Source organism: Rhipicephalus microplus, unplaced genomic scaffold (assembly GCF_043290135.1).
Source record: "Rhipicephalus microplus isolate Deutch F79 unplaced genomic scaffold, USDA_Rmic scaffold_373, whole genome shotgun sequence".
Lineage (NCBI taxonomy): Eukaryota > Metazoa > Arthropoda > Arachnida > Ixodida > Ixodidae > Rhipicephalus > Rhipicephalus microplus.
The window spans coordinates 76,163-87,500 of record NW_027464937.1 but is presented as its reverse complement, the minus strand read 5'-3'; the positions used below and the strand labels follow the sequence as shown (position 1 = coordinate 87,500).

The 11,338-nt window shown below is 60.9% G+C and overlaps 2 non-coding genes across 2 annotated transcripts in view; both read right to left on the bottom strand.

The window, feature by feature from the left end:
• LOC142794097 (5.8S ribosomal RNA) overlaps positions 1-89 on the bottom strand; it is a 153-nt gene extending 64 nt beyond the window's left edge. The window contains exon 1 of the ribosomal RNA XR_012892066.1: positions 1-89. This exon is cut by the window's left edge and continues 64 nt beyond it. This is a non-coding gene — a ribosomal RNA (5.8S ribosomal RNA).
• A 1,719-nt stretch (positions 90-1,808) lies between these two features.
• On the bottom strand, positions 1,809-3,623 carry LOC142794089 (small subunit ribosomal RNA). The gene has a single exon (XR_012892061.1). It is a non-coding gene; the product is annotated as a small subunit ribosomal RNA (ribosomal RNA).
• Positions 3,624-11,338: the final 7,715 nt, after the last annotated feature.

Here is an 11,338-nt window from a genome sequence, read left to right as displayed (position 1 = left end):
GCTCAGTGTGTCCTGCAATTCACACCAAGTCTCGCAGCTGGCTGCGTTCTTCATCGACCCGAGAACCGAGTGATCCACCGCTTAGAGTCGTGAAAAAGTGTTTGTTCAATTCCGTACAGTCAAAACCAAACGTTTCTGGCACTCGGCCAAACAGTGGCCAAGAAGGGCGCTTTTCAGCGCACGCTTGGACTCCAAAACTCTGCCGCGCCTTTTTCGGCTGCCGCAAATCGAGCAAACGGTGTGTTTCGGACGGCGTTTCGCTTTCGCTACTTGCGAGTGCTTTCGTGGTCCACCCCTCTATAAATACTCGGGAGGCGTCGAAGCCGGTTCTCCAAGCCGGACCCGTAGGTATCGTTGTGTGCTCGCTCTCATTGGCCCGCCTAACCAGAAAATGCCTGCGGTACACCCATTTGGATAAGAGTGCACGCAGATGCGGGCCTCGACGGCTACACATTTCCTCGGGCGGCCGCCTCCCGGCCTCCGTGGAGCGCGGGATGCACGGTCCCATCGACAAGCCTCTCCCGTTTTTACCGTGGCGTCGCGGTTCACCACGGCAGGCGGGTCGGTCTCCTCCGCATAAAAAGGGGGACCCCCGCTTTTTGTTCCACGAAATCGCACAAGCTTTTTTCGCATCCACGGTTTGCCACCGCACACCAAAATGCCGATCCGGCTGCCTACTTTAGCCAACAGGTGGAGCCAGGCGCGCCGTACTTGCGCGGCACTTCCCACGTCCACCGAAGTCGGTGCCAAGGACCACTTTCGGCGCCGGAGCCGCGTACGAGCCTACTCGAGGCGGAAGAACGAAGCCAGCAAGGGCCTGGCCGCAAGTGCGTTCAATTGTCGGGACGTCCAAGTCCCTCGTTCTTCCGTGCTTCCTCTTTCGGCAAGTCGTTGCGGCACCTTCCCAAAGCGCGCAGACCCGCTAATCGCGACGAGCGCGACGTGGCCGTGCCGCCTTTCCCTCGGCAGCAAGCAAAACGCCTGGCAACGTCGACGCTCCCCTAACCGCGATCTCGCACCGTGTTTCGTGTGGCGAATTCAAAAGCCGGCCGGCGCTGCTGCAACCATTACGGTCGGTACGCATACGCCGCGGAGGGCGGGACGGTCATCGGAGCGTGCGGTTCCTCCATCGAGTACTGCGCACCTCGGCCGTCGCATCGCCGTGCCATGACCGGCCGCGCGTCAACGCGAACCGGTGCCAGCGAGATCCCTCGCCTGCAAGAACCGACCGGCAGCCTCCGTCACCCGAGGACGCGGAGGCGCTTGCCGCGGACGGCGGGACGGTATGCACTGGTGCACAGCGGACCCGTCACATCGCCAGTTCCTTGACCGACCGCCGACGCTTGTGCCGTTCCTCTCGTACTTGGCAGTCGCCGCGCGATTGTCGGGTCTCGTTCTTGCACGCTCGAACGGTCGGGAGGGCACTCGGCTGGCGTTTCGGGAACGCGCAGCCTCGCCTTCTACCGACGTAACCACGACTCGCCGTTCGCGCTCCGCCGCTCCTGTTTACAGTACTAGGCGGTCCCGCAGCGGTCGGGTCGCGCATTTCGAGCGCTTCGAGCCACGGTGCAGTGGCGGGTCGAAAGCCGACCTATGAGTGCGTTGCGCCGTTTGTACCCGCGTCCGCCACCTGGCCGACCGTCCAAGGTCGCGGTGTTGGCGTCCGCTGGGCGCAACAATTTGTCACGGGGTGCCGCTCCACATTCAGGCAGCCCCGTGGGGAAAAGCCGACCCCGCGTCCAAACGGGGTCAGCGGCAGAAAGTGTCGGGCGCAGACGCAGCTGAGGCGCTCACCCTTCACAATCCGTTAATGATCCTTCCGCAGGTTCACCTACGGAAACCTTGTTACGACTTTTACTTCCTCTAAATGATCAAGTTTGGTCATCTTTCCAACAGACCGGCGCAACCGAAAGGCCGCGCCGGACATCGGTCCGAAGACCTCACTAAATCATTCAATCGGTAGTAGCGACGGGCGGTGTGTACAAAGGGCAGGGACGTAATCAACGCGAGCTTATGACTCGCGCTTACTGGGAATTCCTCGTTCAAGGGGAACAATTGCAAGCCCCTATCCCAATCACGAAAGAAGTTCCACGGGTTACCCAGTCTTTTCAGACAGGGATAAAGACACGCTGCTTCCTTCAGTGTAGCGCGCGTGCGGCCCCGGACATCTAAGGGCATCACAGACCTGTTATTGCTCTGTTTCGTGCGGCTAGGAGCCGCTTGTCCCTCTAAGAAGGTTGTAAGGTGCTGGGAACCCCGCACCTATTTAATAGGCTAGAGTCTCGTTCGTTATCGGAATTAACCAGACAAATCGCTCCACCAACTAAGAACGGCCATGCACCACCATCCACCGAATCAAGAAAGAGCTCTCAATCTGTCAATCCTCCCAGTGTCCGGGCCGGGTAAGTTTTCCCGTGTTGAGTCAAATTAAGCCGCAGGCTCCACTCCTGGTGGTGCCCTTCCGTCAATTCCTTTAAGTTTCAGCTTTGCAACCATACTTCCCCCGGAACCCAAATACTTTGGTTTCCCGGAAGCTGCCCGCCGAGTCATTTGAGTAACTCAGGCGGATCGCTGGTTGGCATCGTTTATGGTCAGAACTAGGGCGGTATCTGATCGCCTTCGAACCTCTGACTTTCGTTCTTGATCAATGAAAACATTCTTGGCAAATGCTTTCGCAGTAGTTCGTCTTGCGACGGTCCAAGAATTTCACCTCTAGCGCCGCAATACGAATGCCCCCGTCCGTCCCTCTTAATCATTACCTCGTATTCCAAAAACCAACAGAACAGAAACGAGGTCTTGTTCTATTATTCCATGCAAGTTTATTCAGGCGACTCGCCTGCGTTGAGCACTCTAATTTTTTCAAAGTAAAAGCACCGGCCATCTCGAGGCACACAATGAAGTGCACCAAGAAAGAACCGGCATGATGTTCAGTCCGAGCCGTCGCATCGGGTAGATGCACTACTCGTCTGGAACTGAGATCCAACTACGAGCTTTTTAACCGCAGCAGCTTTAGTATACGCTATTGGAGCTGGAATTACCGCGGCTGCTGGCACCAGACTTGCCCTCCAATTGATCCTCGTTAAAGGATTTAGAGTGTACTCATTTCAATTACGGGGCCTCAAAAGAGTCCCGTATTGTTATTTTTCGTCACTACCTCCCCGTGCCGGGAGTGGGTAATTTGCGCGCCTGCTGCCTTCCTTGGATGTGGTAGCCGTTTCTCAGGCTCCCTCTCCGGAATCGAACCCTGATTCTCCGTTACCCGTAACAACCATGGTAAGCAAGTAACCTACCATCGAAAGTTGATAAGGCAGACACTTGAAAGAAACGTCGCCGGCTCGTGGCCATGCGATCAGCACAAAGTTATCCAGAGTCACCACACAATACGGGCCGAAACCCGATCGATCTTGGTCTAATAAAAGCACCCGTTACCCAAAGGGCTCCAGGCTCACTGCATGTATTAGCTCTAGAATTGCCACAGTTATCCAAGTAGGAAGAAACGATCTAAGGAACCATAACTGATTTAATGAGCCATTCGCGGTTTCGCCTTATTTCGGCATGTACTTAGACATGCATGGCTTAATCTTTGAGACAAGCATATGATTACTGGCAGGATCAACCAGGTAATCGTTCGACTGCGCGTCCGTCCTCGCCTTCGGCGGGCCGGACGCAGTCTGTGTGCGGCGGAGGCCACCTTCAGGCGCCCCAACACGCTTATTTTGCACTCCGAGATGACGGCGTTCGAGCTCGCTACGGCACAACCTTCCCGAAAGACGAGTGGGAGCCGTGCGGCAAGAAGCACGTTCATGCTCGCTCTTTTTCGTTGCATCGACTCGGTCGCGCCGTGCGGGTTGCCCAAGCCCGCTGCACTGTCGGTGGACCGGCCGGAACTAGCAACGGAGCCGAGACTGCAAAGCCGCCAGACGACGGGTCACGCCCGCGTCTTCGGCGCTTTCGCATCTGAATCGCCCGAGGACGACACGGAACACACCTCGATATCGTGGTAAAACGGCACCGTCCGACAACCAGCCCCTAACGCATCAAGCGGATGAGGCTGCAGACGACTGCCGTGGATTCCCCTGGAGCAGACCCGAGGACACGCTTGACGAGGCCGAAGCCCGCCGCATATCAGACACCCGGTCGCTTTCGCGTACGCCGCTCACGAGAACCCCCACATAATAGCAGCGATAAGTACCCAGACCTCCTTGGGCACTAATACGAGCGTACTCGAGAAAATTTCACCGCGGGTGTGCCCCGAAACGTGTGGCACGTTGAGCGTGCCACAAGTCTACGTCGCTCTCAAACCCGCCGAGGTCGTAGAATTTGCGACCCTACTCACGAAATTCCCACCGAGGATACGGCCGCAAACGTACCGCACCTTGGGTAGGCCACGAGTTTGTGCAACACTACGCTGACGGCACAGCACCGAGGTCGTGCGCGCACGCACGGGAAAATTCCGCCGCGGTTTCTGCCGAAAACGTGAGGCACCACGACTCTCCGCAAGTTCGCGTCGACTGCGAAAGACCGAAGTCGTGAACGACGTGTCCGCTACTCGCCGCCGACACGCTGGACACCAAACGTACAACGACTCGACGGCGTCGTAGAGGCCCACGACGCGGTTTTCCTTAACGACGTCTCGGCGTGGCACCGACAGGTTAGAACGGCCGACCAACGTTCCCTGTCCGCCGTTCGGCTCAGTCGAAGGGCTCGGCGACTTCGGCAACGCTGCGAAGCCGCACGGTGACGCACGCCATGTCCCCATTTTTTTTTTTTTTTTCTTTCTGCGTCTGCCGGGGTGCCCCTATAATAGCAGCGATAAGCACCCAGACCGCCGTGGGTCGCTCGCCCCGGCTGACGTGGTTTTTCGTACTCCTGCGGCGGTCGCCGTCAAGCACGTCCAAATACGCTACTTTCGTGGGCGCATTCACGCTCTTTCGCTTCGCCGGAGTGCCAGCACTCACTCTGCCAAAAACGGCGAACATCCGAGCGGCGGTTCCCACTTTTGCGTCGGCGTCGCAAACCCCGCCCCGGCAGACGAGGTTTGCCGTACTCGTGCGACGGTGGCCGGCGGGCACGTCGAAAGACGCCGATATCGTGCGCGAATTGGCGCACCTTGGCTTCACCGGAGTGCCGCCACTGACTCCTCCAAAAACGGCGAAGATCCGAGCGGCGCTTCCCACTTTCGCATCGGCGTCCCGAACTCCGCCCCGGCTGACGCGGTTTACCGTACTCGTGCGACGGTCGCCGGCGAGCACGTGGAAAGACGCCGATATCGTGCCCGAATCGGCTCCGTTCGGCTTCGCCGGAGTGCCAGCACTGGCTCGGCGAAAGACGACGAACATCCGAGCGACGGTTCTCACTATTGCGTACGCGTCGCAAACCCCGCCCCGGCAGACGCACTTTGCCGTACTCGTGCGACGGTCGCCGGCGAGCACGTAGAAAGACGCCGATATCGTGCCGGAATCGGCCCCGTTTGGCTTCGCCGGAGTGCCAGCACTCACTCGGCCACAAACGGCGAACATCCGAGCGGCGGTTCCCACTTAGCCGTCGGCGTCCCGAACTCCGCCCCGGCAGACGCGGTTGCCGAGCTCGTGCGACTAGCGACCGCGAAGCCGTCTCGCGACGCCGCTTTCGTGCGCGGCTCCCACTGCGACCTGGGTCACCCGAGGTCGACGAGCAAGAAAGAATGTCGAAAAAAATTTTTTTTTTTTTTTGCGTCTGCCGGGGTGCCCCTATAATAGCAGCGATAAGCACCCAGACCGCCATGGGTCGCTCGCCCCGGCTGACGTGGTTTTTCGTTTTCCTGCGGTGGTCGTCGTCAAGCACGTCCAAACACGCCACTTTCGTGGGCGCATTCGCGCTCTTTCGCTTCGCCGGAGTGCCAGCACTCACTCTGCCAAAAACGGCGAACATCCTAGTGGCGGTTCCCACTTTTGCGTCGGCGTCGCCAACCCCGCCCCGGCATACGCGGTTTGCCGTACTCGTGCGGCGGTGGCCGGCGGGCACGTCGAAAGACACCGATATCGTGCGCGAGTCGATGCTTCTTGGTCTCGCAGGAGGGCCGCCACTCACTCCTGCAAAAACGGCGAAGATCCGAGCGGCGCTTCCCACTTTTTCGTCGGCATCGCAAACCTCGCCCCGGCAGACGCGCTTTGCCGTACTCGTGCGACGGTCGCCGGCGAGCACGTCGAAATACGCCGATATCGTGCCCGAATCGGCCCCGTTTCGCTTCGCCGGAGTGCCAGCACTCACTCGGCCAAAAACGGCGAACATCCGAGCAGCGGTACCCACTTAGCCGTCGGCATCCCGAACTCCGCGCCGGCTGACGCGGTTGCCGAGCTCGTGCGACTAGCGACCGCGAACGCGTCTCGCGACGCCGCTTTCGTGCGCGGCTCCCATTGCGACCTGGGTTACCCGAGCTCGACCAGCAAAAAAGAAGGTCGAAAAAAAATTTTTTTTTTCTGCGTCTGCCGGGGTGCCCCTATAATAGCAGCGATAAGCACCCAGACCGCCGTGGGTCGCTCGCCCCGGCTGACGTGGTTTTTCGTACTCCTGCAGCGGTCGCCGTCAAGCACGTCCAAATACGCCACTTTCGTGGGCGCTTTCGCGCTCTTTCGCGTCGCCGGTGTGCCAGCACTCACTCTGCCAAAAACGGCGAACATCCTAGTGGCGGTTCCCACTTTTGCGTCGGCGTCGCCAACCCCGCCCCGGCATACGCGGTTTGCCGTACTCGTGCGGCGGTGGCCGGCGGGCACGTCGAAAGACACCGATATCGTGCGCGAGTCGATGCTTCTTGGTCTCGCAGGAGGGCCGCCACTCACTCCTGCAAAAACGGCGAAGATCCGAGCGGCGCTTCCCACTTTTTCGTCGGCATCGCAAACCTCGCCCCGGCAGACGCGCTTTGCCGTACTCGTGCGACGGTCGCCGGCGAGCACGTCGAAATACGCCGATATCGTGCCCGAATCGGCCCCGTTTCGCTTCGCCGGAGTGCCAGCACTCACTCGGCCAAAAACGGCGAACATCCGAGCAGCGGTACCCACTTAGCCGTCGGCATCCCGAACTCCGCGCCGGCTGACGCGGTTGCCGAGCTCGTGCGACTAGCGACCGCGAACGCGTCTCGCGACGCCGCTTTCGTGCGCGGCTCCCATTGCGACCTGGGTTACCCGAGCTCGACCAGCAAAAAAGAAGGTCGAAAAAAAATTTTTTTTTTCTGCGTCTGCCGGGGTGCCCCTATAATAGCAGCGATAAGCACCCAGACCGCCGTGGGTCGCTCGCCCCGGCTGACGTGGTTTTTCGTACTCCTGCAGCGGTCGCCGTCAAGCACGTCCAAATACGCCACTTTCGTGGGCGCTTTCGCGCTCTTTCGCGTCGCCGGTGTGCCAGCACTCACTCTGCCAAAAACGGCCAACATCCGAGCGGCGGTTCCCACTTTTGCGTCGGCGTCGTAAACCCCGCCCCGGCAGACGCGGTTTGCCCTACTCGTTCGACGGTCGCCGGCGAGCGCGTCGAAAGACGCCGATATCGTGCGCTAATTGGCGCTCCTTGGCTTCTCCGGAGTGCCGCCACTCACTCCTCCAAAAACGGCGAAGATCCGAGCGGCGTTCTCCACTTTCGCATCGGCGTCCCGAACTCCGCCCGGGCTGACGCGGTTTACCGTACTCGTGCGACGGTCGCCGCCGGGCACGTCGAAAGACGCCGATATCGTGCCGTAATCGGCCCCGTTTGGCTTCGCCCGAGTGCCAGCACTCACTCGGCCAAAAACGGCGAACATCCGAGCAGCGTTTCCCACTTTCGCATCGGCGTCCCGAAGCCCGCCCCGGCAGACGCGGTTTGCCCTACTCGAGCGACGGTCGCCGGCGATCACGTCGAAAGGCGCCGAATTCGTGCACGAATCGATGCTTCTTGGTCTCGCAGGAGGGCCGCCACTCACTCCTGCAAAAACGGCGAAGATCCGAGTTGCGCTTCCCACTTTTTCGTCGGCGTCCCGAACTACGCCCCGGCTGACGCGGTTTACCGTACTCGTGCGACGGTCGCCGGCGGGCACTTCAAAATACGCCGATTTCGTGGGCGCATTCACGCTGTTTCGCTTCCCCGGAGTGCCAACACTCACTCTGCCGAAAGCGGCGATCATCCGAGCGGCGGTTCCCACTTTTGCGTCGGCTTCGCAAACGGCGCCCCGGCAGACGCGCTCGTGCGACGTACTCGTGCGACGGTCGCCGGCGAGCACGTCGAAAGACGCCGATATCGTGCTCGAATCGACCCCGTTTCGCTTCGCCGGAGTGCTGCCAGTCACGGCGCAGAGAACGGCGAACAAGTGTTTTTTTTTTTTTTCCTAGAATTTGTGTTATAGAAGGCACATTTGATATCGGACGATAATTTTCAACTTTATCACGCGCACCGATTTTCGTGTAGAGGTTTGCAAGTTTATGGGAATTTCTCCACTTGGAATAATGCGATTTAGTAGTACTACGAGAACTTCATGGATGTACTCAAGGGTACGGGGCAAGTCAGTTACGTCAACACCTGCAGATTTTTTACACTTCAAACTGAAAATTGTTGGTTGTGAGTCCTCGTGTGATATTAAAGGCCGATTCGCTAACACATAGAACAAAGAAAGAAAGGAAGAAAAAACGCCCGCGCTCGCTCAAGAAACCTGGGTTCGCAACAAGTGGCAACAACAAGCAACCGAGCGAGTGCGCCAAAACCCGTGGCGGCCGAACAAACGCGAAGTCCCAACCGCGTCAGCCGGGGCGGCACGGGACAGGAAAAATCACTTCAGCCGGGGCGGCGGGGCACCGAATAAACCTCGTCACCTCGTCGCAGGATAAAAGAGGAAACAAAAAGTCTAAACAGCGTCTGCTGGAGCGAATGCGTAATAAAACAACAACAACAACAAAAAAAAAACACCCGCGCTCAAGAAGTCTGCAATCCTCACAAAAGGCGACTGTGACCGAGCAGCGTCAGCCGGGGCCGTGCGGAAACGGAAAAACCGCGACTACCGGGGCGTCGAGGCACCGAAAAATCCACTTCAGCCGCGGCGAAAAAAAAAACAAAAAGAAAGACGGAGGGGGGGGGGGGAACCACGTCTGCCGGGGCGAAGGAAAAAAAAAAACGCGTCTGCCGGGGCGAGCCCGGGTGCGGCACCACCGGGAAAACTGTGGCAAACAGACATGGCGATCGAGTGAGTGGGCCGCCAGCCAGGCTCAGCCAAAAAGTGCAAAGTCCGAACTGCGTCAGCCGGGGCGGCAAAAACCGCGTCAGCCGGAGCGGCGCAAAAAACCGCGTCTGCCGGGGCGGCACGAAACCGCGTCAGCCGGGGCGGGGCGAAAACTGCGTCAGCCGGGGCGAAAAGAAAAAAAAAAACGCGTCTGCCGGGGCAAGCCCGGGTGCGGCACCACCGGGAAAACTGTGGCAAACAGACATGGCGATCGAGTGAGTGGGCCGCCAGCCAGGCACAGCCGAAAAGTGCAAAGTCCGAACCGTGTCAGCCGGGGCGACGCAAAAACCGCGTCAGCCGGGGCGGCGCGAAAACCGCGTCAGCCGGGGCGGCACGAAACCGCGTCAGCCGGGGCGGCGCGAAAACTGCGTCAGCCGGGGCGGCGCGAAAACCTCGTCAGCCGGGGCGAGCGAAAAGGGGGGGGGGGAACCACGTCTGCCGGGGCGAAAGAAAAAAAAACGCGTCTGCCGGGGCGAGCCCGGGTGCGGCACCACCGGGAAGACTGTGGCAAACAGACATGGCGATCGAGTGAGTGGGCCGCCAGCCAGGCTCAGCCCAAAAAGTGCCAAGTCCGAACTGCGTCAGCCGGGGCGGCAAAAACCGCGTCAGCCGGGGCGGCGCGAAAACCGCGTCTGCCGGGGCGGCGCGAAAACTGCGTCTGCCGGGGCGAGCCCGGGTGCGGCACCACCGGGAAAACTGTGGCAAACAGACATGGCGATCGAGTGAGTGGGCCGCCAGCCAGGCACAGCCGAAAAGTGCTAAGTCCGAACTGCGTCTGCCGGGGCGGCACGAAACCGCGTCAGCCGGGGCGGCGCGAAAACCGCGTCTGCCGGGGCGGCACGAAACCGCGTCAGCCGGGGCGGCGCGAAAACTGCGTCAGCCGGGGCGAGCCCGGGTGCGGCACCACCGGGAAAACTGTGGCAAACAGACATGGCGATCGAGTGAGTGGGCCGCCAGCCAGGCACAGCCGAAAAGTGCTAAGTCCGAACTGCGTCTGCCGGGGCGGCACGAAACCGCGTCAGCCGGGGCGGCGCGAAAACCGCGTCTGCCGGGGCGGCACGAAACCGCGTCAGCCGGGGCGGCGCGAAAACTGCGTCAGCCGGGGCGAGCCCGGGTGCGGCACCACCGGGAAAACTGTGGCAAACAGACATGGCGATCGAGTGAGTGGGCCGCCAGCCAGGCACAGCCGAAAAGTGCTAAGTCCGAACTGCGTCAGCCGGGGCGGCAAAAACCGCGTCAGCCGGGGCGGCGCAAAAAACCGCGTCTGCCGGGGCGGCACGAAACCGCGTCAGCCGGGGCGGCGCGAAAACTGCGTCAGCCGGGGCGAAAGAAAAAAAAAAAAACGCGTCTGCCGGGGCGAGCCCGGGTGCGGCACCACCGGGAAAACTGTGGCAAACAGACATGGCGATCGAGTGAGTGGGCCGCCAGCCAGGCACAGCCGAAAAGTGCTAAGTCCGAACTGCGTCTGCCGGGGCGGCACGAAACCGCGTCAGCCGGGGCGGCGCGAAAACCGCGTCTGCCGGGGCGGCACGAAACCGCGTCAGCCGGGGCGGCGCGAAAACTGCGTCAGCCGGGGCGAGCCCGGGTGCGGCACCACCGGGAAAACTGTGGCAAACAGACATGGCGATCGAGTGAGTGGGCCGCCAGCCAGGCACAGCCGAAAAGTGCTAAGTCCGAACTGCGTCTGCCGGGGCGGCACGAAACCGCGTCAGCCGGGGCGGCGCGAAAACCGCGTCTGCCGGGGCGGCACGAAACCGCGTCAGCCGGGGCGGCGCGAAAACTGCGTCAGCCGGGGCGAGCCCGGGTGCGGCACCACCGGGAAAACTGTGGCAAACAGACATGGCGATCGAGTGAGTGGGCCGCCAGCCAGGCACAGCCGAAAAGTGCAAAGTCCGAACCGTGTCAGCCGGGGCGACGCAAAAACCGCGTCAGCCGGGGCGGCGCGAAAACCGCGTCAGCCGGGGCGGCACGAAACCGCGTCAGCCGGGGCGGCGCGAAAACTGCGTCAGCCGGGGCGGCGCGAAAACCTCGTCAGCCGGGGCGAGCGAAAAGGGGGGGGGGGGGGAACCACGTCTGCCGGGGCGAAAGAAAAAAAAAACGCGTCTGCCGGGGCGAGCCCGGGTG